Below are 14,792 nucleotides of genomic sequence, written 5' to 3' on the forward strand. Positions count from 1 at the left end.
AAATAAATTAATAAAATAAAAGTATTGAAGAATGCTTTGTGAATACACATGTCATTAAAATAAAAGCAACAACCTGTCAAAAACATGATTACATAGAAAAGTTATGTTGAAAATAGTTTAGAATTACATGGACTTGTGTCACACAAACAAAATCATATTCAATAAAAATATAATTATAATTATCAATTAGTGATGTTACCTATAATATTTAACATATAAATTAACATTCTAGAATAAAAAAAATCTTAAGCATTGACATATTTTGACATATCTCACTAAATTTTAAGTTATTGAATCCAAAGATAGTATCAACTGTGACTCCCATTCTTTTACTTATTTATAAGAAAAAGAAAACACTTCTATTTAAAATCTGGTATACCAGGGAGTTTAAGATACTTCACACGTTAAGACATTTGGAATGTGAAAAACATCCATGCAGTTTCAGTGATGATAAATGACATCTATCTGTATAAAATATTCTAAGAAAATATCAATGTCTGGAGAGATTTGATGGAGTATATTTATGCTGGGAAAAATAATCCACTAAAATTACTTGTTTTAACTCTTCTTTTTTAAGAAAATAGTTTCTATTTATGTACTTATAAAACCCACGTTGACTTTTAATGCACATCAATTATACATCAATTTTTCATATTACTCATGAAGGAAAATAGTTTAAACTTCTTTACAGAACTGCCAATTGCAATTTATCTTTGTTCTTTCAGTTAGGAGAGGTTCATAAATCAGCAAGTTGAGCATTTACTAAATGACAAAGAAACACAATTACAAATAAATGATACAATCTAATATTTTCCCTCAAATACAAATTTATTATAGTTTTAGTAGGGAAGTTTCCAAAGAATTGTGAAAGGACATTTCTTTTCATGTATCTAATTTGATAATATTGGGAGGACTCCCAAGATTATAAAAATTGTGATGGAAAATAAATATTCAATGGTTTTAAATTTTCAAAAATTAGAAATTTTCACGTTACTAAAACCTTTTAAAAACAATAGTAGTTAAAATCTTATATCAGATGTCTGAAAATATAGATATGATTGAGTATTTTTTCCAGCTTCCTAAACCATACAATTGTATTATACTGTCAAAAGGAGGCTACCTATTTTAACAAAAGCTGGCTTAGGGTTCTATCTGTGTGATCTTGGACAATATCTGTCCTTTGGGAATCCACTGCCTTAACCATGAGGCATATGTTCATATATACTGATTTTTTAAATTAAAAATCTACATGAAGGCCTAAATACAGTACCTAACATAGATAACTGTTTATTTTTAAAAAAACAGTTATAAAAGGAACTTGCATTATTTCACAAGGCAACAAGGAGAGAGATAATTTAGCAAAGAGTAACATAATAGCAACTAACTTTTCCAAAGCATTTTAAAGCAAAGAAAGTTCAGCCTCTTTCAATATACTCTTACAGAAATTACCTGCCCCTTTTAAGTCTATGTTATAAATTTACAATTGAATGGAGCTATGTACAGATAATTTATCAGTTCACCTACTTGGTACTGCTAAGCCAAGAGCAATTGTGTCCTTCCAGGGCCATGTAATGTGGAGGGCCCTTTTAATTGTCAAGAACAGGTGGGGCTGATACTAGCATCTAGTGCATATAAACCAGGAACACTGCTGAACTTCCTAAGATGCATAAGAAATCTCTCAAATCAAAGAAACAACTAGCCCAAAATCTTAATCGTGCTATGGTTGATAAGCATTGCCCTTCATGTTTCTTATATAGCCATTATACCATTTAAAGTGTGAATTTTAATGAATGTAATGAAAGAAACATGTTTGAAAGGGTAAAAACATATCTATCAGTTTTTCTTCTTATCAGGAAAAAATTATTTTAAAAATCGTGTTTTTTAAGGAAGTAGACTCTTTGTGTGATGCTACCTGCCTGTCAGTGACCGGATTTTAGATTATGAGGCATTTAATTATTTGTCTGTTTGTTGCAAAATCAAGTTTGGAACCAAATTTGTCTCATTACCCATCCTGAAAGAGAAGAAAAGAAAATAACGTCTGCCATAGACTTAAGGATCTATTATTAAGGATCTATTATCTATCATTAAGAATCAAGTCCTTAATTTAAGTCAAGAACTTCTGTATATAAGTTTAAGAATATACGTTTTTGTAATATGTTATATGGCTTGCAACTCTGTTCCCCTGAAGAATATCCAAACATCCATGCCAGATTGAAATCTATGGTGAGACAGGCTGCATTGCTAGGCTAGACCTTCTACCTATTGAGCAGTTTACTGACTACTATATATATCAAGCTAATTTACTATACTATCTACTTCTAAAAGCTCTTGAATATCTTTTGTGGTTGAAGAATAATCAATTACTTACTCAATTCAATTCAACAAATATTTATTAAGTATTCACTCATTCTTGTTTTATCTCCCCTTGTGGCCTGCTATCCTTAAGAGCAGCTGAAGAAGCAAAATGACTTCCATTTATTAAAGACTTTTATTTTAAACATACTTAAGTGCAGTTCGCAGCTCTTCAACTGCTCTTACCAAATCCTCAGAGGCTCCATTGTGGAGCAAATTCATGTTCCTTCATACAGAAACAAGAGTAATGTGTTCCCTTTTCATTCTGTCAAGAAAGTATCAGCGTTATAACAAGGGAAGGGATGTGTAGAGTAGATCTTTAGTGTCTAAATATGAGTCATCATACATTACTATTAGTATGTAAACTCATTTATACATTCATAATAAGATAGTGAATAACATGGATTTACATTTCAAAATGTCACAATGTTAAATATTTATAATGCATTTTAAAAAGAATAATGTATATTTTATTTATTATATTTTATTTGTTCCTGGTTTACATAATTCAGAAGCCTACTAAATGTTTTGGGACACACATGCTTCTATTTCCATTAAGGACCAACACATTTTTTTTTTCCTTTTTATTCGTGAATAGCAGAAAGACTAGTTAGATGCCAATCTTAAAATAAATATTCTTTATTTGGATCAATATATAGATGATTCCTTCCAAGAACATTAGTCACAGTACTGCTGGGAACTGACTCCAGATTTATCCCAGCCAAAAAAAAAGAATGGGCATCTTCTTTAGAGAACCCTCGTAGGTTCTATTTTTCTACCTTGGGACTCTGAAGACAGCCCCATTGCATTCTCCTAGGAATGTAAAAAAATAATACTCTGTCATCTGTATTGGAGCCAGGATTATCTTTGTTTTACAGGAAACTTACTGCATTAGTACTTTATAAGGTGTTTTTTTTTTTTTTTAAATCAACTCTGTCAGAGAGTACTACTGCAGATACCTCAGATACAGATTCTTTGCCTTAGTTTAAACAAAGCCAGCCTTAACTTTTTAGGCAATGCTATGTTCTGAATGGAGATCATCCTTTTAGCATGAAGGACTGAGATCGTAGATGTTTATGATCTATGAGAGAGAGAGAGAGAGAGAGAGAGAGAGAGAGAGAGAGAGACATTCATATATTATACATATATATGTCCTCATATATCCTCATATATGTATACTTGTGTCTGTGTATATATATACACACTCATCATACATAAAAATAAGAGGTTTTTCCTACTATAAACAGTACCTCTATTTACTACAAAATAACCCCCATTTTCTGCAGTATGGCATTAAAAGCTCTTTCCAGTTTGAATTCAACCAACTTCTTCAAGTGATTTGCCTTTTGGATGCTTATGAGGAATTCATTTATGTTGTTCTTTAGAGCTAGGTCTATTTTATATTACATTATTTGCCCTTATGCCTCAAATTCTTTTTGGAAAATCTTATTTTCCTAAAGTACAGAAACATGTTTTGTTCATTTCAGTATCAACTACAGTGACAAAAGACAATAACATGTACACAGGAGCAATTTTGCAAGTGTTTTTGAAGAACTGGAATATAAACAGAATGAAATATAGCAAGTGTGCATATTTTTAGACCAAAAATAAAAACAGAGACATAAAATACTGGGTTATTTCACAGCCCTGAAGATAAACAGAAGTCAAGGAATGTTGGCATAATCCTGTTTACCAAAGTATTGTTGACTTCTGCATTTTTATTTTTATATTATTTTTTTTGCAAAACACTAAGCTTCATAACAGTTAGGAAACATGCTCACAAATCTACTGCTACTTTTATATCAAATGTAAAAATCTCTCAGTCAAACATCCACGTATCTTCCCCAACTTGCACACATTTCTCATACATCTTAAACCACTTTCATCCCTTGGCATCTGTAACAATTCATTTTCTCTGCTCACTCCTTGACTCTTTGATCTCCTACTTACTCTTTTGTGTATATCCTGTCATTTAAACACCTAATCATCTATTTTTATTCTTTATCCTCATATCACTTTTCACATAACATGACATTTTAACATATCTGTTTCTATGTATGTAAATAGCTCAGCTTTCACTGTTTTATAAAATTCTGTTCTCACTAAATCAATGCTATAAAATTATGATTTTGAAATTGTATTCTTCAGTTCGGGCCCCATATCATAGAATTCACAATCTTCAGGTTTAACTATTTATACCAAAGCAATAAATATTGTTCCTTACATAATACACTTTATATATAGCTTACATTTATAGGGAATAATACTATTTATAAAGACATTGAGTTATTATCTCAGAATGTAAACATACAAAATGGCCATTAAATAAAATTGTTTTGTTACAGAAAGAGTTTTCTGAACCATGGATGGAATTGAGCTACTTGTTAGCAGGTTAGAAAGTATCTTCGTCAAGGAAATCACTGCGCATCTGGTGTCTCCCAGCACCCAGCTTCAAAATACATCGAAATAGAACACATTGCTTTTTTTTTTCCTTTGTGAAATCTTTAAATAAATTTGTAGAAGATATTATTTCATCATGCTTTCTTTTAGAATAATGTTTCAAGACTTCAGTTACAAACAAGAACAACAGAAAGTATTACACAAACATGTTCTATTTTTATCTTCATTGGTATTAAACAATCGTGCAGCATTCATTTTTTAGAAGTGATTTTTTTTGTGGAAAATAAAAGTATGTTTATGGTACAGTAAATGAACCTCAGATGCATAACCACACTTGACAGATTTTAGCCTCTAATGCCTAAATCCTTCTTCAACATCACTGATATAATCTCTGAAAATCTAAGTATTAATTTGAGAGTATCATTTTGTTTACATCATCTGACAAGAGGATTCAGAGCACATCTTATGTAAATTGCAATTATACATAAAACAGTTTTTAGAGCCATCTTCATATTATACTTTACATAATTTAATTGTATTCACTTGCTTTTTCTTTTGAATGGAAATGAAGGATATAGTCTAAACACAAGACACTAAAATTAAAATAAAACGACTTGAATTCTAAATAGTAACATGATATTGTAAGAATTATTGGGAAAAGATATTTCTCCACTGAAGATTGAAAATGGTTTCCAAAAAATGCATAATTAGGATTTTAAAGCACATAGTTATCTGTCATTCTAAAATGTGTTTTATTTGAAATAACTTTGGATGTGCAAAGAAAAGTGAAAAAATATTCGTGATACCATATACTTTTCATCCAGTTTCTCCTAAAGTTAACTTCTCATGTAATGATATTAATTATATATTCTTGGAATACAGGTGATATAAAATGCTGCATTTAGTTGCCATATGTCCTTAGTTTCTTTCAAATTGTAATTCCTTGTCCTGGATTCTTTGACATTTATTAATTCTGTATAAAGTAGGATGCCCCTAGATTTGGGTTTGTCTGATGTTTCTATTACACTGGGCTATCAACTGTCGGGAAGAATACCACAAAGGAGAAATGAGTTTCTCATTATAACATTTATCATATCATGGGATTCAATGCCACATGACCTTACTGGTTAACTGAGATGATTGAGTTAAGAGAGCATCTGCTAGTCTCTCATCTGTAAGACTATTTATCTTTCCCTTTCCAGACTTTACTAGAAGTGAGTCACCAAATGTAGTGCTCACTGAAAAGGGGAGGAATTAAACTTCTTCTTCTGGAGGATGAGTAGCAAAGAATTGTGGATGTTTAGTAAAACACTGAAAAATTAATAAGATTTTTAAGAAGATAGGTAAAATTATACAAATATACTGTTTTTCTTGATAGATTTACTACAAATTTGCATTTAATTTACCAATTTTAATTTACTTGTTATGTACCAGGAATATTAGTATGTATCTATAAATTATTAGGTAAGATGTATATGTTTAATGTTACATTCTTAAATTTATGACAAAATTTAATGTAAATAACATTAAAGGTGTATATGTATATATGTGTATATTTTTTTAATTCTTCTCTTAGTCCTATCGATTTATATTACCTCATTGCCATATGTCCTACTGAATTCTTGTGTGTTAATCAAGGACAATATTTTATACATATATCCATATAGTAAATGCTCTGAAAAATCTTTGTGGGATTATACAAATGAATAAAATTGTGAAAAAATCTCAAATGAATGAGACTGGTCTTGGAAAATTGATCAAATTAACATTCTGTGAAATAAATACTAAACATCAGTACTAGAATAGCTAGTTTGTTATTTTACAGTCAAAATAAAAAAATTATGTGTATTATATATACATATTTTCCTACCATAGAGTACCAATTTGTAAGCGCACATAGAAAAAAATCTACCCAAAAATCTTCTAAATATTTCATTATATAGACTTAAAAAAGATAACCATTTAAATATTTCCTACAACTCAAAATTTATTAAAAGAAACTATCCTGCTAGTACAATTTTAGAAGTTGTATATTCATAAAAGTTAAAAGAGAGATTATGTGAAAAAGTTTTTGTATTATCATTATATTTGTGTTAAAATAGTAACTCATAAAGTCCAAATACAAAATAGAAACTGAAAAAAATTCTCACAGATTTGTACATCTGTGTTCCCTGTTTATTTCTTGCAAGCACCATTCAGAATGGCAAGAATGCTGATATAAACCATCTCATTTACTGCAGCATTTAGGATCATTTGAAAAGCAGCAAATCACAGGGGAAAACTGCAAAGAACAAAGGTGAGTATTCAACAGTCTTTGAAATGTCTAGAGAAGGCATCCACACACCCATGCTGCTTCCTGCTATATTGTGTTTTCAAATAGTACACATACATATTAGGAAGAATGAGAGAATTATCAGAGGAAGTAAAACCATATTGATTTCCTTTCATATAGTCATGGATGAATGTAGTATATTTGATGTGTCAAAATTAGTAAAATCTATTTTATTCAAAAGTATGCTTTTACGTTCTATTTTTATTAGTCAAGAGAAAAATTCCCAATATGAAAGGTAAAATAGCTGCTAGGTTTCTTTTGTGGAAGTAAAGTTATTGCAGTTTTTATTATTCATAGGCAACTTGCCGTAGTAAATTGGTTATCTAAAGATTAAGTAGGCTCATGGATTTTCAGTTTTTCATCACTTATGAATGATTTAACATAACAAATATGATTCATTTAAATATTCAAAACTACTAAATATTGCAAATTTGTCTGTTTTAATAATAGTCTATTGAAAAAGACACTGTAGTACATTTGAATTTCTAAGATTAAACATATGCAAAATAAACATTTTTTTCAGATTTCTAGCATACTTTTATCCAATGCCTCTGGAGTTATAAAAGTGTGCAGTATGTAGGGCTATATTGTCAGTACTTCTAAATTTATCTAATTTCTCAATTTGAAAAACAATTACAGCATAATGCTGTACATTAGGGAATTAATGGGTTAAAAATGTTCCAAAATGATAAAGAACAGAATTCACAAAATATTTTAATAGAATCAAGATTATTCCCAGATATCCCAAATAAGTAAATGTTTAAATTCCTTATTTCCTAAATCTCAAAAATAATCAATTATGGAAATTCAAGAAAATCCATAAGTATTTTTCAAGTCACATTTCGTTGGGCATTCTAAGAAAGTAGTTTAATTTAAACCCTGAAATATTAATTAGCCAAAGTACATACATCTACTGTTTAATTGGTATATATGGAAAAAAATTTGCTCTCCCTATTTATTTATGTAAGTAATTTATGTTTGTTATCATCTCAGATTGCATCAAACTATATATATTACAGGCTTATTTCTGTACATTACTACAGATTATTTGTGTCCCTAATATTAAATAATCAAGAGCAAGTATGAAGTATATTGCATGTTTAGTATATAAAATTCTACATTTTAGGACTTTTCTACTAAATTCAATAATCAAATTATCTGCCTTTCCTGCCTCTACATTTCTTTTGTGTGGTCTATTTCATCCATGGAAGAATAAGTGTAATACACTAAAGTTTCATGTGATGATTGTGTTTTTCTGTTTCTATTAGAAGAGAGTATAATATACATATGACAGTATTATATGAAATTTAAAAGACTTGATTACTTTCCACTTTTTATGGTAAGCACAATTTTTGCTTTAGGTAACTTTGGTACTATAGTTTCTTTTTCCATTCACTTCTTAATGAGCATCCTTGTTGGATTTATATTTTGGCTACTGTAAATAGTGCTGCAATTAATACAGGAGGGCAGGCGTCACTGACATAGTGATTTTACTTCCTTTAGATATGTCCTCAGAATTGAGAATTTTAATCACATTATAGCTCTATTTTTAATTTTTGAGGAACCTCCATTCTTTTTCCATAATGGCAATACTACTTTCCAGTTCCACCAACCACATGAGTTTCCTTTCTCTGCATCTTCATCAGCATTTAACACAACCTACTTTAAATGCAGATGGCTGTTAGGTTGTGTCCACAGAGAACTTAACTCTCAATGCCAGCAGTTGTTACTGGAATATTTCCTCCCCAAGTGATTTTATAGAGGGTTGTTTTATAAAGGGAATAACTAAAAAAAAAAAAAAATGAAGCGATTTTCTTTTCTATATAAGTGGGTTACAACAAATGAACAATTATTCATGTTATATTCAAAATGCAGTCAGATACAATGTTTTAGAACCTGTTATCTCCAAGCAGGACAGACTTCCATGGATAAGCTCATTATTGTCCTGACTCTGCATATAATCAGACAAAGTTCAAGTGGCCACAGCTTTATGCCTACAAAGTCTAAAGGAAGGGGCAGAAAGACTTTGGTATTAGAAACACACATGTCACACTTATTTTTAACATCAAAGATAACTTAAGTGTTGCTTCTCTACGCGGGGTGGCATTTCATCACTTCATATTCATTTAGTCTCAGAAACTCAAATCCTGCCAACTCTCATGTTATATGCGTATCTAAAGTAGAAAATAATTTTTCTAGCTTTATCTTTTGTAATAGTTTCATCAAACAGATATCAAAAGCCTACAGAGCATTAGTCAGGGACAGGGTGATTAGTTTCTCTCTTTATGGATGGGTAATTAATATAAAAAGGATGGAAAAAAATCCTTAATCCCATTACACTTGATCCATCATTTAGCAATGCTTTTTGACTCTTCAAGGTAAAATCTGCATCTGAATTTCCCCAAAGCAATCAAGTCGTCAGTTTCAGAAAATTATAAAACCCCACAGCAAACTGCACATCACTGATAGAAAAAAGTGAGGTTTCTGACATTCATCTAAGAGAATCTCATTGAATGAAACTGTTTCAAAGATATAACTTTTTAAATTATCCCTAATAGAAACGACCTAATTTTGCTTTAGTGTGTACAATCTCAGGATAAAGGCAATACCTGCTTAGGAGAAAACAAAATATATCAAAAGAAAGTTAGATAGAAAACTATAGATAATATTTTATGAGTCAGTGAGGTGGTGGTAAGGCTTATTGAAATGCATTTAGAGTTGCAAAGTAACAGAGCAGCCTATTGCATGATAAAGATAAACCTTTCTTAGAATGCTCAAAGCAACCTTTCCAAACTCATTAAGTAGATCCATCAAGATTGTGTATTGACCGGGCCCACAACTTTAAATATTATTGATTTCTCTTCTTGGCCAACTACATCTTCTAATGCTCCATGTATCACAAGATTAAGACATGACTCAGATCAACTGTAGTATCATTCATGTTACAGTTGATGGATGTGACTCATATAACACATTTTTTTTCAACAGAACTTTCTTACTCTCAATCCTCCCCTTTATTATTTTATTATTTCATTGGAATGAACAATTAACTCTCTCATTTAAAAAATTCTAATAAAAGATATTTTACATAAAATATACAATTTTATCCAATTTAAGTGATTAGTTTTGTGGCACCATGTACATAAACAAGTTACATTGTTATGCAACCACCAGCACCATCCATCTCCAGAACATTTTCATCATCTGAAAGTCAAACACTTCACCTATCAAACACTCCCCTTCGAATGTCTCCTCCCTTCATTCTTTGGCCCTCACTGTTCTATTTTTCCTCTCTTGGAATGTGATTTTGCTAGGAACCACCTATAAGAGGAATCACATAACACAATATCATCCTTTGTGGCTGGTTTGTTTTACTTATCATATCATAAGGCATATCAACATTGTGGTATGGGTCATAATTTTTCCCCTTTTAAACTGAATAATATTTCACTATGATTTTATATCACATTTTATTTATCCACTTATCTGAAAATGAACACTGGGGCTGCTTCCACCTTTTGGCTATTGCAAATAATGAGGGTACAAATACTGTTCAAGACCTTGCTTTCATGTCTTTGGGGTCTACACTCAGATGTGGAATTGCTAGATGCTATGGCAATTTCATGTTGATTTTTGGAGGTATCACTATTTTCCATAGTGGTTGAATTATAAATGCTGAAGGGGTTCAATCTCTTTGCATTTGTCTTCCCCATTCTTCTGTTTAGACATGATCAGCAATAACTGGAAAATACTTATGCAAATCTCATAACATTAGTAGATAAACTTAGTAAGCTTAAAGGGGTGGATAAATTTCTATAATAAAATGTAGATATTATATTAAATAATAGGAAACTAAAAGGCAAGGTACTGAATACTAACTTAACTCTTATGTATTCAGTTCCCTTAAGGTCACTCTCATGCCTTTATTTGAACACATTAAAAAAGACTTTATTAAGAAATAAGTCAACTGGTGATAAGAAAATATTTCAGTGGGAAATAATAAACAAGAATCTCTAACAAACAGTGAGTCTCAATTTTCTGAGGGTTTCTAGCAAGAAAGCAAATAAATAAATGAACAAAGAACACAAACAACACACCTAACAGTTTATCCCACTCATATGTACTTTTCTTATAAGGCAATGCAGTAGACCTCAAATATTTGAAAGTCTATTATGTGTAAGAAGGATTAGGCTTTTGTGTTTTTCAAAAAAAGCAAAGTGTCAGTGCTGAAGAGCTAAGACGAGGCAACTTCCAGCTCAATTTAATGAACTTTCTAACCTAGAGACCCTCTGAAATATGAAATGGAGTGTTTGGGAAAGTACAGAGTTCACCGTGCATTTTTAAGGATAGATAAGAGATGAGAGAGCCAGGGGTATCACAAGTGGTTTTTCTGGCCAGCAGGTTAGTATAAAACTCCCGAGCACCTTAAAATTCCTCTGTTTCTCTGATTCTGAGAGTTTTTCTAACCACTGTGTACAATATAAAAAGACAAAGTTAACACTTTAATGACTGAATGGTAAAAGTTGGGTATAAATAAAATCATAGCTAACAGTGACTCAACTATGATATCTAGATATGAATGCTCTATACAAAAGAATCAGGCATTATCAGGAAAGAACTTGTTTTTTTTTTAAACAGACTTTTCCCATGGCTACAGCCTTAAAAATTGAATTGTTCATATTACTGAAGGGCTTAATGCCTTATTCTTTTACATTTCAATGAATTTTCTTTAAATAAAATAAAAATCTTCTCTCTTTACAAAGTATTTCTATTTTTATTTTACTTGTGGGCAGCCAAATGGATATGTGTACATGATAGTCCCAGAAATTTATCAAATTGTTACTCACTCATGATGACTCAGTCTCCTAATAATGTCAGAGTGGCATATTATATTTGGCCAAAATGAAGCCTGAGACTCTTTCACAGAAGTGTTGAAGTAAATGAGTTGGTAATGCTTAGACTGGAAAAATATTTCAAAAAATCCCATATTGTAACTTGAATGAGTTAATAGTACTATTCATAATCTGTGATGACATGAAAGCCTTTATTTTGAAGAGTTTTGGATGGATTTGCAAAATAAATTTGCAAAATTTAATTAAAAAGTTTCTACATAAATTGAAAAATTATACTGTCTTTTCTCTTTCCCCGGATTTTGCCAACTCTTATATACCTGTATATACCAACTATGTATACATCTTTATAGACAGAGATATATTTAGTATATCCTATGTTATCTTTAATCTCTCATTGCCATTGTCTGAGTTTAGAACTGTAAATCTAAACCAACTAATCTTTAATCTCATCATACACAGAGCCACTGGTAGAGATGGTCTTCTGACATCTTTTAAAAGAAACAAACCTGCAGTTGATAATCATCTGGATCTGTTCATCAAAACATTCACTGCCTACCCATTGCTTAGAGAATAAAATTTAAAGTCTTAACTTAGTCTTCAAAGAATCACAATTTACTTCCAGAATATCTTTCTTTACTTTTTATACTATCACAATTTTCCTTGCACTTGACAATTTCTGATCCTTTGTTCCCACTCTTTCCTCTACCTAGATCCTCTCCTGAACGTCTGTCACTGTCTTATCATTTTCCATGTCTTCTAAATACAGCCTTAACCACTACATTTAGGCAGATTATCTGTGAACTCACCATCAGAAAGTAGCTGCTACTATTTAAATTCTTTAAATTCTATATATTTAATTAGAACAATTATTTTTATAATGCCTTTCCCATTAAGTTCTGAGTCCTTTAAGGGAGATTAGTTCACCTTATTAGTTTTTGGGTCTCCTATGTCCCTCATATATTAATTTGCTATCAAGTGATCAAAATATGTGTTAAATTGAACTTTTTATAATTAGGAAAACAAAAGTGAACACTGTTAAAAAGACTTATAGAAACTTAGGCTTGGCATTATCTAGTGCTTCCAAGAATAGAAACTGGGGCTCACCCATGATTGCAATCTGGCGATCTTACCATTAGAGAATATTCATCCCCAGGTAACCTAATTTTTTTTGACAGTAGGCAATGCTCTGCAACTGTAGTACAAAAATAAAAACTTAATAGCACAGCTATGTGAGACTTGTTTATTGAGATAATGCCTTTAACTTTAGTTTATATATATATATTACCTAAGAAAGTAAAAGATAAACATTGATAGTTTAACATGGAAGTTTACGATTCAGTAACTTAATCATACATTCTTCTTGGAGTACAAATTCAGACAAATTTTTGGGTTGTAGAGATTCAAAATAGTTGAATATATTATATAATATTTATTTGTGATTGCTATTTCAGAGTGTATATCACACCATGGGGTTGCCTTTACTAATTGTTCTTTTTGAAATCATGATTCAATGATTAAGAAAATGTCCATCTTTGTCATATTAAATGCTTGCTAAAAAGAAAAAATATAACTGTACATAGAGAATTTTAAAATCATTTGAAAGGAATTACAATTTCTATGAGGTTGCCAAGAATGAATGAAAACCAAATCTAGATGAATACTCTGACCTCCATCTCTATATTCATGTGTCAATAGCAAGAAGGTAAACTTCTCTGTGTCTAATCACTAAAATAAGGGGATAGTGATTGTTTTCTTCAGTGGGAAGTGATTAAAATCATTATTATGTATAAAGTACTTTAAATGTGAAAAATCTATTTTGGACATGTATAAAGATTTTGGACATGTATAAAGATATTCCATAACTAACAATAATTTGTAATTTTATTATATAGTAGTTAATAAGAACCTCAGAGATGCTACAAAGAACAATCATTCTTTTCCTTTAATGAAAATATCACCATAGTTTAAACTTACAGTTATTATGAAGCTAGTCATACTTAAAATTCTTTCTCCACTCAGTATTACTATTTCAATAATGTTTGTTGGTTTATTTTTACCACATTATGGTGTTTCAATCAAAAATTCTAGAGTATAAATCACCTACTATGACTGTTTAGCCTCAAGCAAGACACTCATTGAATACAGTATAAGAAGAAAGCCATACATAATTTTGTCAGAAAGATAACACTTGTAAATTCAGGTATTATCTATAGTTAATGGCTTGGTTAGGTATCTAATTGTAACTATCTATAGAAATCAATCAATTGAACAAAAGTTTCAGGCAATTAATACCTGAGTAAAATAGTGCTTTTGTTTATGTAGTAATACTAAGTTTATATATGTTTGTTTTCTACCAAACAACATAGCATCAAAACCCCAATCTCTCAATATACAGGAAGTTAACCAAGACTTTTTACTGAACAACCAATTTATTCAGTTAAATGAGCTTAGTGATTGCTGTCTGAGCCAAAAAGTTTTTTTTCTCTGCATGCAAATCTGGGTCAGCTTCATCTAACATAAGGTCAAATGAATATAGGAATCCTCAAAGTTCAGCACTGCAGAGAAACGGCATGAATAATTTTCCTTCAAAAATGTTAAAAACTGATGTTACCAATCTACCATTGGATTCATTGAAAAATCACAATGTTTTACCCAGGAGACATCTAATTTTCCGCACCACAACTTACTTTAAAAGGCTCCAGGGTAAATTTATTGCAAAATGTATTTCTAGGTAAATAAATAATTTGACCCATGTATGGAATTTTTGGATAGATGCCAATTAAACAGGAGAGAAGAGCTGAAAAAATAAGTTGTCATTTTAATTTTAAAGTAGTTGATCTTGAGCTATTATCTTT

General features: G+C 30.6%; 1 protein-coding gene across 2 annotated transcripts in view; it reads right to left on the reverse strand.

Moving 5' to 3' along the window:
- Cadm2 (cell adhesion molecule 2) overlaps positions 1-14,792 on the reverse strand; it is a 1,008,689-nt gene that overhangs the window by 792,181 nt on the left and 201,716 nt on the right. The gene's annotated exons all lie outside the window — the stretch shown is intronic.

This window comes from Urocitellus parryii, chromosome 2 (assembly GCF_045843805.1).
Source record: "Urocitellus parryii isolate mUroPar1 chromosome 2, mUroPar1.hap1, whole genome shotgun sequence".
NCBI lineage: Eukaryota > Metazoa > Chordata > Mammalia > Rodentia > Sciuridae > Urocitellus > Urocitellus parryii.